The sequence below is a fragment of the Candoia aspera genome, chromosome 5, assembly GCF_035149785.1.
Source record: "Candoia aspera isolate rCanAsp1 chromosome 5, rCanAsp1.hap2, whole genome shotgun sequence".
NCBI classification, from domain to species: Eukaryota; Metazoa; Chordata; class Lepidosauria; order Squamata; family Boidae; genus Candoia; species Candoia aspera.
This window is the reverse complement of record NC_086157.1, coordinates 83,265,483-83,281,619: the sequence shown is the minus strand read 5'-3', so window position 1 is coordinate 83,281,619 and position 16,137 is coordinate 83,265,483.

Sequence of the window (16,137 nt, the reverse complement as noted above, 5' to 3'; positions counted from 1 at the left end):
TGAAAATCCACACAGTACTTTTAACATAAATTTATTTTGCCATGTATCATTTTGCCATTCAACCATATCTTGTTTTATAACCCATCTGGACAATTTTGCTATAGCAGCTTATTAGGTAGTCAACAGTCTCATCTTTCTCTCTGCATAATCTACATTTGCTGTTTTTGCCAGATGCTTTTTGTCCTCTTCTTTGTTTTCATGGCATTTGTTGCTGGTCCTTCTTCTTGAGCAGCAAAACTAATTCTTCCATTTCCTTCTTGACAGTTCAAATCTGAAGCCATTGTCACATTTTGTTACTCTTCACTTTGCTTTCCATTTTTTGTTTTAGGTATTGACCATGCAGAGGTTTATCTTTCCAATTTTTCATTTGCTGTTGTAACTGTTCAGTTTTGCATGCCACCTTTGATTCCATCATATTCAAAATGTTTTCTTGCAAACATTCATTAACATCCTCACATTGCATGCTTTTATATAAGTTTTTAGACCTCTGATTTCATCTTCCACTGCCTGCTTCACTTGCACAAACCACAGCTACCAATTTTCCTCAGTAAATACAATCTGTTTCACTTTTGGTATTGTCAAAGTTTTAGGGATCTGTGTTCTAAAATGTCTAGCTCACCTTTTGTCCAGTCAACAGACCTGGTAGGTAACATATTACAGGAACAGCTCAAGTATTAATGGCTTTGGCTGTACTACCACCATCCAGATTTAATTTAAATAGTTTTCTAACATGCTTTACATATTTGGATTCCCCTTCCTCCCCCCACTTGGACATTCAAAATATTGTTTGCTTCTAAAATACGCAAATACTTACAACTGTCTTTCATTGTCAATGCTTCGATTTTAGTGCCATGCTTTAGTTGGTATGAGGTTCACATAATTTGACATTTTTCACTTTTGACACATTTGCCCATAGAACTTTCTTCCAGAAGTTGTGAGGGTCATTCAAGTGTTGTTGGGTTGTTGTTGTTGTTGTTGTTGTTGTTATTGTTGGGTTTTTTTGGCAAACCTGAGACACAATTGGCCCTAGTTACTCCTTTAACTGAATGGATTGAACTGAAGGGGGTGGGGATTTTTTTTTCCCCCCTGGCTCAGTGCATGTTGGATTACTTTGTTATGAAATAAATGAAACCAGTGTCAAACTTTGTTTACTCAGATTCCCTTCATATACTAGTACGTGAAGCTCTGATAATGTTCAGTAGCAATATGCAACAACTGAGAAAATCCAAAGACAAACATTTTTTGACAGAAATAGAAACTCAGAAATAAGCTCCACTGAATGAAATGGAACTTATTCTCAGAAGAATACAGTATATGCAAGACTGCACCTACAGGTATTCATACTGGCAGACAGGAATGAAATGCACTCCCTGCAAATACTCCTTTGACTGACTGAAGGGATTCTTCATAAGAGTTGCAGAGAGCACACATTTGGCTTTAGTCTTCAGATCACATGTTTTGTTTGCATTTCTATTATGGTTGTTTTTGCTACAAATTAAGAAGCAAAAATATTTGTTTCTAAGCTCTGCAGCTTCTGTTGTTGTAGAGAGATAATTTCTAGAATAGACTTCTAGATGCTACACACGTAGCATCAAGTATGAAGCACTTTGGTACTTTGTTACATTAAAATCTGAGCTATGTGATCAGAGCATGCTCAAAATCCAAATTTAAAATTAACTATTGTCCATCCTGTCTGCTTCCTAAAATAAGTATTTTTTATCAGGCTACAGTTATATGCACACCTGAGCAATGACAGATTCAACTATTTCATCGCTTCTATCCTTCTCTTAATCTAGTCTACAATAATGTTAGCAAGAACCCAGATCTAACAGTAAAAAAGCAATAGAATAACATGTAATGCACTTCCTCCTACATTTGGACAACTAAGGAATATTTACTTGCATTTTTATTATTTTAAGGAATGTCACTTGGCTTATAGCAGATGTTAGTCTTTTATGTTTCATAACTGCTTCAATTTCATTAGTAGACTGACTTATAGAGAAAAATAAAGATATTGGTAAATTTTGAAATAGAAAAGACATTTTGGTAAAACATGATTAACCCTCTAAATATTTCCACACAAACAATTTACAGTTTTCTGCTTAACAGGCATTAAATGTTGAGGAAACTGAAAGCACAGAAATGTAATGAAGTATATCAAACTTGATATATTCAGAAAAGTAACACTGTCATTGAGTTTGCATGCCCTGTATGTAAAATTCCTTGGGAATTTAAATGTGGTGGTTTTAATTTATTTTAAAGAACATTTGCAGTCATCGCATACTGCACTCCTATATATCTGTGTTCAGAAATTAATGTTGCTAAGTTCATTGGCCAAAAAAATAGGTACAGGACTGCCATGTAAACAAATTAAGTCTTTACTTCAGTTATCTCAGATCAACAGTAAGTAGGTATAGGTATAGGCATGGTATGTCTGAATGCATATTTTGGTAAGATATTATCAAGAAAGGTTGAGACTTAGATCAGTGGTGAGTAATCTAAGGTGCTTCAAATCTAATCCTAAATATCTATACCACTCTTAAGGTGTTTACACTGACCACCAGGAGGCAGGCACTATACATCTAGAGTCATCCCATTTGGGACTTCTCAGATGTAGACAGCCAGATCTTATTCTATGGGGTTTACGTCCTCTATCAGGAATTGGACTTGTGGACTTTTGTACTTTTGATGACTATATACAGTACATTAGCTTTAGGAGCTGTCTATGTCCTAGGCACTCAGCACTTGCAACAAGAGTCTAGCAGAATTGTATAAACATTCTGTTCAAAATATAACCGCCCAGGGTCCCTCTTTTCAGGAGAGATGAGTGGTGACAAAATTTGAAAAATAAACAAACAAACAATCCACCTTCCTTTAAGCTCTTAGAACATAAGGAGGGGTGCAGAGAGATAAGGAGTCCCTCTTTTGGGGGAGATGGGCGATGGCTAAATTTGAATAATAAATAAATAATAAATTTGCAAAGCAGTGTCTTGCCCATGTGTGCGGTTTTACATGACTGATACGTCTTACATGACACAATGCGCTGTTGATAACATTCTGTTACATTCTACATATAAAGTGTAAAAGTTCATGAGCTCAATTCCCAGTAGTGGATTTGAACCCCAAAGAAACCTCTCTGGCTACCCACATATGAGGAGTCCCAATAAGACAAAACCATTCATGTAGTGCCTGCCACACAGGATATTCACTGTGTAAAAAATAAATAATTCTCTCCCCTAAGAGTGGAATAGAAATCATGTAAAAACCATACATAGGGATATGACATCATATAACATCTGTATCTCCCTGTTCTGAGAGCTTAAGGGAAGGTAAAGTGTATGTATCATTCTAATAGAATTTTAGGATGGCTCTAAGCTGCTTATTGAGCAGGCATGGAGAAAGTGAGGGTGAAAAATATACCTTGCTTCACTGGTTAGACTTTCAGAAATTGCATGCTTTATCTACTGATACTGTCAAACATTGGCTTGCTTAGGTTGGCTATTGGAGAGGTGGGCAAAAGTAGTGGCAGATGCAATCCAGATGTTGTATGCCTATCACATTTGTTGAAGGGATAGGCAAGAAAAAGGGCAAGACGGAGCTTGAGGAAGGCTTCCTGCACCTGCAGTCACCTGCAGTTCCCAAGGCAGTCTTGCCTTCACTCTGGGAATGTCCCTGGAATAAGTACAATATAATAAGGAAAGAGGAATGGGAGCTCCTTATACACATTTCTGACAGCCATTCCCACATTTTGAGCAGGCTGCAAAGCAACCAAATAGAAAATTGGATCAATTTGATCTACTGTACATTTCAACACTAAAGGCTCATGGTTGTGGTGAAATTTTTGATCTATGTCAGATTTACTGCTGAGCTCTGTGTAGGAGGACAAGACTTCAGAAATATTATTTAAAATAAGGGTACATGGCCAGTTAATATCTCTATTTCTTCCCCACAGTTCTCCCCATGTAAGCATTATCCCACTTGGAGCAGTTTGTTTTCTTGATGCAGTCCACAATGTATCACACATGCATTTATTTACCAGATGCTGAAGCATCAGTGGAAAAACTTTGAAGTCTCTGTGCATCTGTTTCCAGGCAGTGGTGTCTGCATTAATATCTTTGCCAGAAGGACTCTCAGCAAAATGGATCCAATAAAGGATCTGAATTTAACATGAGCCTTTAGTACAATATTGAACACATAATTTTTTGAAATCGCTGCATTGAGCTTCAACTAACATGTGCAATGCAAAGTGCCCACAAAGTGCCTCAGAGATAAAAGCAGTCAGGTGCTGAGCTGACTCTTTTCAACAGAAGGTGCTTTTAGATATTCCTCTTCACAAGTGATACACTGGGAATCTGAACAACTCAGTTCTAGAGGATGAAGGATGCTTTGCATTTAAAGTAACCCTGTTCCAGGAAAGAAAATGATAGGAAATGGTGAAGAGAAAGGAAAGATCATGCACACCACTATATCCTGGGTTAGTTCTTGTATTTGGAAGAAGGAAAGTGCACTCTATTGGAATAGGGCAGTGTTTCTCAACCTTGGCAACTTTCAGATGCGTGGACTTTCACTCCCAGAATTCCCTAGCCAGCTGGGAATTCTGGGAGTCAGCTGGGGAATTCTGGGAGTGAAAGTCCACACATCTGAAAGTTGCCAAAGTTGAGAAACACTGGGATAGGGCCTTGCCACAATGTGAATCCTGCACTAGTGGTGATACCAAGAGACCAATTTATTCCTAATTCAAAAATCTGCCTCAGAAAAGAGGCTTTCTTTAGGAACAAGAATAGGAAAAGGAAAGCTTTCTTTAACAACTAGACTGTCAAAAAATCTTGTCTGGATGTAATCTTTTTGCCAAAGAATGAGGCTCATACCTCATGTTGTCTGCTTTCCCAAGCATAATGAGCCTCTTCTCCCAGACAGATAGTTTTGCTTAAGTTAATGCAATAATAATATTTCATTCAATTTGGACATTAGCTATGGTAATTAACTGATGAATAATCTTTGGGATACCATATAAAATACTCATCAGGACTTTTTTTTTTTTTCCTGCATCATTTGGTTCTCAAATATTTGGTCTCTGACCTGGCTATTAAGGATGTGTGTCTATTAAGGATGTGCAGGGTAGGGGGGCAGGGGGATATAAGGGGAGGAGAAAGGGCTATACAGGTTCTTAGTTGAGAGACTGGAATCTTAAGAGACTGAAGGTGGATTGATTAACAGGAATAAAATAAAGAGAAAGGACAAAAAAAGACTGTTCACTGAGATCTGGTGAACTGGAGATTTCAGTTTCTCTGACAGTCTTTTTGCAAAGAGTATTGTGAGTGAACATCTTCCTTCTATGATGCTCTCATTCAGTCTCCTTTACCAGAGTCATTATTAAGTCAGACCTGACTGACTAGCATAATTTTACAAGCAAAAATTATAGGAATGCAACATGATTTTCATATAGAAACGTAGCTCAATAATGGTGCACACTTAAGGAAATACCTTCTATTAAAAGCAATTTTGTGTAAGCATTGTAGCTTAGGTTTAGGCACGGTTAAAAAACTAGTAGATTTTTAAATATAAGTTTTATTTCACTAAACTATTTGCACTCAGATGTAATCTAATTAAAGCACTGTGATTACCCACTTTCTTCTGCAGAATGTATGCTCGGTGACCAATCTGATTAGTGATTGTATTCACACATTTCCACTTGCCTCCAGTTTCTAGTTTAATCAATATCAGCTATAGTTGGCTGGCCACTCACTCATCAACTGCTATCTCTTTTGTACTGAAGAATGTAAGTATACTTTAGCTGACATGTCTAAAATGCACAGTCCACTTTGGACAAATTCCCTATTTTTCTAATATTTGATTTTCCATTAATAACTTGCCTGTTCAAGTTGTTTAACCCATCTTTCTTGCTTTACTTAAGCCCATGACAGCAGGATACTTAGTCATTCTTTGACAAAATAAATTTACTATTGGCAATGATGGATTGGAACTCCTAGTAATAAAATATAGAATTGGATGTTCTAACATAAAATAATTAAGGATTTTTTCCTCATGAGATTAGCTAGCACTGGAAACTTATCCTTACTGATCCACATTACCTCTCCACCAGAGATGGCTTAGTTGTGATTTCCATCCTACTGGACAAGGCATCTGTCATCGCAAAGGGATAGAAGGCAGTAACTATTGGCTCTTACATGATATGCATGGTTGGCAGATTAGAATACTGATTAAATACTAACGCATCAGACACATTATTTCCACTTTGCTTTGAAATAAGTCTTTAATTAGAAGGGGTGATAGAGGGAAAAAAGAAAAAAATGAATGAGCAAGTGAGTGAATGAATGAATGAGGCTTTATGATTGTTTCTGAAGTAAATATTTTAACCAATATGTCACTGTCACCAAGTGAAAATTCTCCCGGGATGTTCAAGCTGCCACTCTCCAAACAATGGCAGGTGTCATGTACTTTGCATAGTTTCCAATCTGACAAAGATTGAAAGGCTAAATGAAAGAACTGTCAGTCTTGCTTAAATATTAAGAAGCATGATTTTCACAAAGTCTGGTGCCAGCATCATCGTCTGGTGTTGACTTTGTTTTTGGAGATATGTACTTTGCTGACAGGTTACCCATTTTATCACCCTTCATTCTTACTATATTTAACATAAAAAAAGTGTTGATGAAAAAATATTCTAAACAGATATACTGTAACTTGATCAGTTCTTCTATCCACATCAAACTTATTTATGATACTTTTTAAGCAATATACCCACCATGTGATGTATGCAATGAAAGATTGCCACAAATTAGACAGGTGATACAATATTTTTTTTAACTGAGGACCACAGTTGGGCTCTGAGTATCAATCTACCAATTCCCTAGTATCTGCCATCTGAGTCATTTGCTTCACTGTTAAATGGTAGAATTGGTCCTGAAGTTAGATACAGTATTTCCCCTATCCATAGCTGTACTAGTAATTTCAGACACTATCAGACATCTCATTTATATTGATCTGACATTGGTGTTCATCTACTATGTTCCTCTAATATCATCCTTGGACAGCTGCGCCAATTATCTTCCAGCTCAGCTGCAGGACCATTCAAATTGTAGAAGTTATACTTTGCAATTTGCAGCATTGGAGCTATGCAGAAGCTGTCTTGAAGCTGTTTTACCATTTCCAGGAACTTTTGCCCTGCCTTACACCATCTGAGAAGAGTTGCAGCAGTAGAGGTCACTTGTAGTAGAATTGCAAAGCCACTTTATCAGCTAATTTGATCTTAATCTTTGGGAGTTTCTAGTCAGTATCATAAACTCCGTAAAAGAAGTATCGAGTTTAGATGTCCTTGTTTATATATAAAGCATGTAGTGAACTCTTGCCTCACCCTAACACCCAATATTAGGCTTCAGAGAGCCACATCCTCCCCTTTTCCCCTTCCAATCTCTACAAAGCAACCTATCACTGTGGCTGGAGCAGTTGAAAGGTGTCTGGCTGTAAAACTATAGTGTTTTGTCAATATCATTGCTTTCAGTGGGAAGATATATGTAGGAAGAATCATGTATCTGAAAACATTTGGGGAGTGGAATAGCAAGATATTGTTCAAACTTTCTGTGTGGAACTTGAAAGGAATTTTTATTTCTCTAGGAGATACCATAGCTCAGAGGGTGGGGCATTTACTGAATTATAGTCTTTGATTTCACCCATTTGTTAGGCTGGAAGAACACTGAAGGCATCCTGATGTTCCTGTCTTTTCTTAATATTCTGAGGTTCACAGAAATGAATATAATTACATGGACATTTTCAAAATGCTTTGGGAAACCTGAGGTGTGGAAAAAGCATAGTGAGGGAGTGCCTTAAAAATCAGGAGTGTTTATATTTGCATAGCACAATTCTGGTTTCTGGTTTCTGGTCATACTAAGATACATCAGAATGATAGGAATTGTTTTTTACGCAGAGAGATATGTTTTTACTTAATTTGAAAGAACAGGACATTTAATAAACTGTCTTTACCTCAACATAATAGTGGATTATATAAAAATAGTAGTGTTTGTCTATATGTACTATCCTAATCATATATTTCTGCCCTATAAATCAGCTATGCTGTGGTGGTTCTTTCCCTCCCCCTGTCCCCGCACTGGGATTTGGAGACTATTTTGATTCTAATTATAAATTGACTAATCTTGCTTGACTTTTCTATCCCATCCAGTGAAATAAAAATATATTCTGGAAATATATAGCAAGGCATTTCCAGATTTCTCTAATGACAATAAATGTGCTTAGCCATTGATTATCTAAATGAATGTTTGTATCAACTTAACCATAACTGCTTTTTTTCCATTGCAAGCTTAAAAATAAACAAATAAATAAATAACCAGGATTATAACTGAGGCTTGAAATGGTAATGAAGTGAAATAAAACGTGTATTTAGGCTTCATTAGCTCTTGGTTCTGCATTTTATTCATTCATAATTTAAAATCAGATATGCAAAGGCAAGAGAAAGTCTATGAATCATGATCAGTGGATATGGATCTAAAATTTACTATAGAGATTCAGGCTAGTAGTTAATTATTATGTCAGAGACAGGTGAGTCAAATTGTTCTTTATTGAAACCTCTAAAGAATCGAGTAAGCATATACATTTGCAAAATGTATCCAGTAAATTCAGCTATCTGGGTAGGACAATATGGTCCTACCCAGGTTTTAAGTTTCATTTAAAAAATAGTAAACCAAGTTTCATTTTTTAAGTTTCATTTAAAAAATAGTAAACCAAGATTTTTTAAGTTTCATTTAAAAAATAGTAAACCAAGATGTCTTTAACTATTCAATTTTCCATGTTTTACATCACTCTATCTCCTTCTCTATCCAACACTTAAAATGCCATCCTTTTTTGCATAATAAGTATTGGAACACTTTTACCTAATGCTGAATGAAAAATGTAAGACCAATGTCCATATTTTGAACCTGTTTATACTACTGTCACTTACTACAGAATATAGTAATATATTTTAATATTTCTACTCTATCCTTATAATTATTATTATAAGAGTGGGCAGATTGGATCAGATAATAAAGTTATTGATTTAATTTCAATTCATCTTGGAATTCCAGTTTGAATCAGATTTACTTCATCCAACTGAGAAAGTTAATTTGAGTCAGATAAAAGGGCATTCTTTGTATATCAAATTGTTAAATCATGTCAGAGGGAATCAAGTTGATTCAATTATACAAGAACTGATACACCAATTAAAATGTTGATTCAACTTGAAGAGCTGAACAAATCAGCTCTGAATCAAATTTATGAATGGAAACTTAGCTTTATCTAGTTGTATCCAAACACTGAAAAAATGAATAGTACAATACGCAGGTTCAAGTCATAAGTAGAAAATAATTGGCAGAATCTTACACCTGGATGTACAAGCAAGTGTCTTCATGCCTGAGATGCGGTTTGGCCCCTCTGGCCAATATCAAATGGGGTTCCCTAAATTCTTTCAACTTAGTCTCTACTGAAACTCCCTGATTCCTATGGAGAGCCTATTTGGTAAATGTTCCCACCATCCACTTTTCCCCAAGTAAATTTTCTCTGGTGAATTACTCTGGAGTAGGAAAGTGGCCTTCCCCGCTTTCCTTTCTCTCTGTAGTTTAAGTGAGTGGGAGAGGGGACATATACAGAATGCCCAATTTGAAATCCCTTCCTAATGAAAGTGTGGGAAGTCAAGTCTTTATTATGTACATCAAGGTTAAGGAAGAGGATGAGAATTGGAAGAGAAAAGAAAGGGAAAGAGAAAAGAACATAAATGACTTCTAAAAGGATTATCTAGCTACTCTTCTTTCATCAAGAAACAAGCTCATGTTCCCACACAGAGAACAAGAGCACAATAAAACATTTTATTTGTTTGTTTGCTACTCTAATCATTCTTGTTTGTGGGTAGGGGGACATTTAAAAAAGTCAAGATTGTGCCACATGTTAAAAAGGGATGTGGCTTTAATCACATAGCCACAGCCACCATCTTGACTTTTTTGATTCCCCCCACCTCCAAAGTCCTGCTGGCTATAATCCATGGCAGTTCATAACGGTATGATACTTTTCAGTATGATTAAAAACAGTATATCAAAATATCAACAACAACAGAATCCAAGATAAAACAGAAAAATATGATTGTAATAAACTTTGCATCAAAAGAATATGCAAACATCAGTACATAATAGGACAAAAGGGAACAAAGAATAACAAAGAATAACAAGGGCATGGCAACTCAGATAATTTTTCATAAAATCAAATCAAAATTCTTATTTCTGTATAGCTTCAACTAGTTCCTGGATTGCTATACGTTCCCTCGATCTCCAACCATTCTCTTGATTGGGGTTTTACTAACCTGGCTTTGAGCCAGCCTGTTTCTTCCATGAGAAAATAATCCCAGAACAAAGGCAAAGATTCCTCTTCCTTTTCTCAAAACCTCATCTGAGAGAGGACCACCTGTTTCTGATAAATTCTTTCAGGTTTGATTTTTCCAGACTTTGATTGTCTCTTCCCACTCTCTAGATTAACAGATCAGATGTAGCTTTTTCTTTAACTCCTTTGTGTCTGAACCTTTTTGGGCGAGACATCTCATTAACTGCACTTCTCAATATTTCCAGTAACAAACAGAATTAATTTTGTTGCTTACAATATGAGGTGCAATTAATCTGCAGCTCATGGACTCCAAGAAACACAGCTCTGTAATGAATATTTTTTTTTTCTCAATGGCAATGGATTTCTCAGATGTGATTAATAACTTGCAGATTGACCAGCCAAGATCAGATAAAGATTTGTCTTTTTACATGGTTGAAAAATGAATGTTCCAGATAAAAGAACCACAGCATGGGAATGAGCAACATTTATAGAATTTAATAACAGATATGAGATAAATGTTTAAAGTGTCAAAAATACTTCAGTCAGAGCTTGCAGTAGTGTGACTCAATACTAATCCATATCACAATAAAAGTGCTGTGATGATCAGTCACAACACACATATTCAATACAATGGATGCTAGAGAGGGAGGGTTGCATTGCTATGCAGTAATGTGAAATGATTCAATTTATGCTCTAGAGAAACCACATGTTATCTTTACAACTAAAAGCATTTCAACATCTTTCCTCCCCCAAACATATATCAAACAGTAGGAAAAAAAAATGCCTTTTTTCTACAAAGAAACCCTAATTTGGGAAGATTCTTATTCATCTGGTGAGATCTTATGCTGCACTGTTCTGCATACAATAGACCAATGTTTATTATTAGGGGTGAATAAGGATGACTGCTGTGCATGATTAGTAAAGTAATTTCAGATTAATGAGGTCATAAAAGGACAATTAAATAACACACTTCTTTTCATATCCAGATCATTTGGCTCATCTCTGTACTAGAAAAAAAGACTACCCAAATTACGTGCAACCATTTAGTGCAATGTTTTGCCAAGTGGCCAACCTTCCTACAAACACTCTTTATAATAACTTATAATAACTGACTTTTCTTTAAAAAGATGGTATATAAAACCTGATTGCCATTGTGTGACTAGGTGAATCCTCTATTGTGAAAAAAGATTTTGTGATATATAGCATCCACAATAAGCTCTCTAGAGTCCAGATAGACCCACCAGCCCCAAATGCTTGTGTATCCTTAATTAATTTCAGCTATTACTTATTTATAAAGAAACATTGATACATTTATGATCTGGTATAACTATCATACTGTATGTGCAAACTAATTTGAGAGCTGCTTTGTTTCTAATGACAGTTGGGAACTCAGTACTGTTGCATTTCCAGAGTCACATACAAAGCAGACCTTTTCCTCTTTGCTGACAGTTCATGAACAGATGCCCATGCTTTCAATGTGGGTGCATAGTTCATTCATGTTCACAATCATCTTTTGCTTAACATTCTCACACTTCAGAGTTCTAAAAGGCTGTGACAGATATTTCTACACTGTGTAGTCATATATAAAATTGAGAAAGAGAGACCAGAGTGTCATTAGGCCAGCACCACAGCCAGCTCGTCTCTTGATGGTACAGAGGTTTTACTGATGCTCTAAAGTGACCACTGTCCTAACAGTCAGAAACCACGCTGAGACGAGGAGTAGGTCTCTAGTGTTTATTACTGCTACAATAAACAGGATCCTAACAAACTGAAAAGCGTGGGAAAAACCCAGACAGATAAACCCCAAAAGTTAAGGCAGGTCTGATCTGTGTCTCTCTGAATGGCTGCTTAATTCCTCAGTACTATGCATGCGTTTTCCCCCCTGGATAGGGGCCCCCTCCTGCTCGCCATCAGTACTCATGACAACCACAAATAATAATCTATTAATCACCCCAACATTATTTTCATTTAAAAAGAGACAAGTCATTTAATAAAACATGCATTTAGTTGTGCTCATTAGTGCTAATCAGGAGTTCATTAAACCTTAAACACATCCATTAAGGTAGCCCAATAAAGAGCTTAGCAGTAAAAGAACAGTAAAAGACTTCAATATGTAGGAAGATATGGAAACCCATGATACACATAACTGTGAAATATGCACCTCCTGAGAATTTTCAACCTGGATATGTTAGTGGAAAAAAGAATACTATTAGTTCTTCATTATTCCATTTATAAAAATCTAGGGCTTTTTAAAAACTGAATTTGAGGTTTGCGTCTACAGGTTTTTCCCATTAGATGTGCTTAATAGGATTACAGCCATATCAGTCTCTGTTTCATTCATTTCAAAACCTAGAAATTATGCATAAAAGCAGCCTATTATATTCCAATAGTGTACTATAGTAGCTATGATGTTGAATTAAGTTTAACTTCACATTAAACTTTGGACCTATCATTGTCTCTCAGGCAAGCCTACCTCAAAGCATTGTTGTGAGAATAAAAATTGAGAGAGAAAATACTACATATGCTCTCTCTTTAAAAGGCAGGTCATAAATCTAACTATTAATTAAAGTTACAGTCCTAATTATATATATATTAATTTTACGAGACTAATATCTAATGTGCATGCATATGCACGAAGCACTTTTTTTTTTGTTATTAAAACAGCCATGTCATTTGCAAGGCTCACAAATCTGCTTCAGAAGCTGTTTCCAGCTCTCTCTACATGCATGTACATACACAGCTAATAACATGGGTGCTTTAATTATTCAAAATAGGTGTTTCATATTTATTTCTGCATCTTGCAAAGCACCTCTTTCAAAGATTTTTAACAGCTTAATAAAGATGTTTATGAAGATCCATTTCAAATGAACCAAAGCTTAGTTCAATAGGCCAATGCTTGCCACTGAATGCCTTTTTGAAATTCAAGATACTGTAAATGTGAATAGTGTATTTAATTGAAAAGTTCAGTTTAATTTTGAAATAGCTTCTTTAATAAGTGTTCAACAAAATAAAATGAAAGCTTGGTTATTGCCACCTTTCTTATTTCATCGTTGACCCTTCAAAATTTCAGTTAAGGTAGACTTCCAGGGAAGAAATGTCAGACTGAAGACAGCTCTGCAAAAAACAGAGCTGACGACCATGGCAGAATGAAGAGCCGGTGAGTAGACTGGCTATTCGTAATTCCTCTACAGAGAAGGAGAGGACTTCAGATCACCCACAAGTGCTCCAGGCAGCTGTTCTTCATGAGAAGACCACAAGACAACAGTTTCCAGTAGGTTTAGAGCTCTGGGAGATGAGACAATAGCCATCTTGCTCAAACCATGGTCACCACCTTAAAAGGACACTGGGTTCTCATACTTGCTTTTCTAATTACTATTGGAAATTGTTGTTAACTGCTTTTCAGCTATTAGGAACCTTTAGATTGACAAGTTTGAAAAGACAAGGTGAGTTTCCTTCAATCCTTAGTGAAAGGAGTTTTAAATACAAGTCTAAGTATTTTTTTTTCGATAAGCAGCAAAAGGATGGTTAAAACTTTGATTTTAGAAAGTTACAGATGGACTAAGGATCCACATAAATTTGCATTAACTTTGAAATTATCAGCATTCTTTATTACAGTCATAGACCACTACAATTAAAAGTGCTTAAAAGTGTCTGATAAAATTCTCAGACATGATAAAAATACAATCCATATCATAGTTGAAATTCAGCAAGCTCACTAGTATTATACATAAAATCAAAGGAGCAGCCTATATTACAGTATATTAATACTTATTTGATTAAGACATCCTAAAATCATTAATTATTAACTACTTAAATGAAATAAATGATAATATCTGATGTTTGGAGGCATTAGATTATTTAAAAGTGTTTACAATTAGTAATTCACTAGGTTTCGATGAATCCTTAAAGCTGCTGCGCAGAATCTAGCTACCTGTGCTGTGACTGCAGACCGCTCATCTTTAAGCAAAAAACTGAAGATACTCTGTGTTGGAGCTGCCAGGGTACCTAATAGTCATCTGGAAAATAAATTTTGTTTGAATGCCTCTATAGAATGAGCATTGAAGCAGTGGTTTCTACCTCTCCAGAATCACAGGGACAGAGCCTTTCAGCCAAGGGTATATTTTTATAGTTGCTTTCTAGGACAGCTGAGGGCAGTGCATGACATTGTGCAAGCGAAAAAACTTTCCAATGATTCACTGCCTCTAGCTGGCTAAGATATCTAGCAGGGGTGACAGTATATCTAATAAAGTCTGGAGCCAAAAAAGGTTGGAGCTTTCTGTAAGTCCGCTTGCCTCTACATGTCCTCTACCCTTTGTCTCAGGTTTTGTTTTGCCTTGTTCTAATCCATCTCAAGTTTTGCAGATGAAGAAAAACCTGATTTTGCAAGGTTGGACTCAATAGCCTTAATCCATGAAGAAGAGAAATTATTTTGGAGAATTAATGGTGTGACGCCTTGATGAAAAAAAATAAGTTTTAGTCAAAGATTTAAGGAAGCTATACAGATTCTTGATTCAACTTTTGTCAGTCCTGTCTCCAGGCATAGATGTGCATTTGAAACACAACGAGGCATCTGGAGAATTGCTCTAATAAATTTAGATTGTGTTCTTTCTAAAGGTGTAAAACAAGAAGTTGAAGGTCCAGGCTGGGTCCCATAAAGAAGCTGTGCTAGCGATTTGGCCTGAAAAAGCTTAATTGCAGCAGGGATGTAATATTCTCCTTTAGAGAGAAAGAATTTGAGGATGGTGTTAGCTGATCTTTGGATCAGAGGCAGCTGTATATTCACAATGAGCTTTCCTTGAGCCCATGGCATGTATGATCAGACCTAGATACTTAAAGGTGGTCACTTGTTCTATGTTGTGTACATTGAGATACCATGGGCGAAGTCTTGGCCTTTTAGCAAAGGCCATAATCTTTGTTTTTGGATAATTTATTTCCAGTTTATCATAATTGCAGTACTGGTGCAAGGCTCACAAGGCTCTTTTAAGACCTACTGGTGTCCTAGAGAGGATTACTGTGTCATCTGTGTAGAGCAGCAGGGAGATACTGCGATATCCTATTTTGGGGGGTGGTAATTTGGTTTGTTTGTCCATTTTACCATATTGTTTATATAAAAGTTAAAAAGCATGGGGGCCAAGATACACCCCTGTTTTACCCCCTTTAGGGTTTGAACCGGCATCGAGAGAGACCCTTGCATATTACACCTGATCTTTATGGTCGTGTTGGAATGTAGGGCACGTAGTAAGTGGAGAAGCCTACAATCAAGTGTGGCGGCTGGCAGTTTCTCCCATAGCTTGGTCCTGGTAATGGAATCAAAAGCTGCCTTTAGGTCTATGAAGGCAGCATATAGAGATATCACCCTGTTGGTCATGTATTTTTCAATCAAATGCTGCAGAACCAGACATTGATTGATGGTGCTCTCCCTTCTCTGAAGCCGGCTTTTCTTCTGCTATCAAGTTATCATGGTCCAGCCAATCCTTAAGTTTGTCTTGTAGGTGTTTAGCATAGAGTTTGCTAATTATATTTAGCAGGCTTATTGGTCTATAATTTGCCAGGTCACCTCTCTTCCCCTTCTTAAATATGTGGACCACAGTCACCAGAACCCAATCCTCCAGAATTATTCCAATCCTTTGGAATTATGGGAACCCTTCCCGTGGGAAAATGCTTTTGTTTTGACTTCTTTAAAAAAAAAAAAAGATAAGACTTTAAAAATTGGACACTAGAAGGAACTAGAAGGAACTAAAGATAACAATTAAAGAAGAA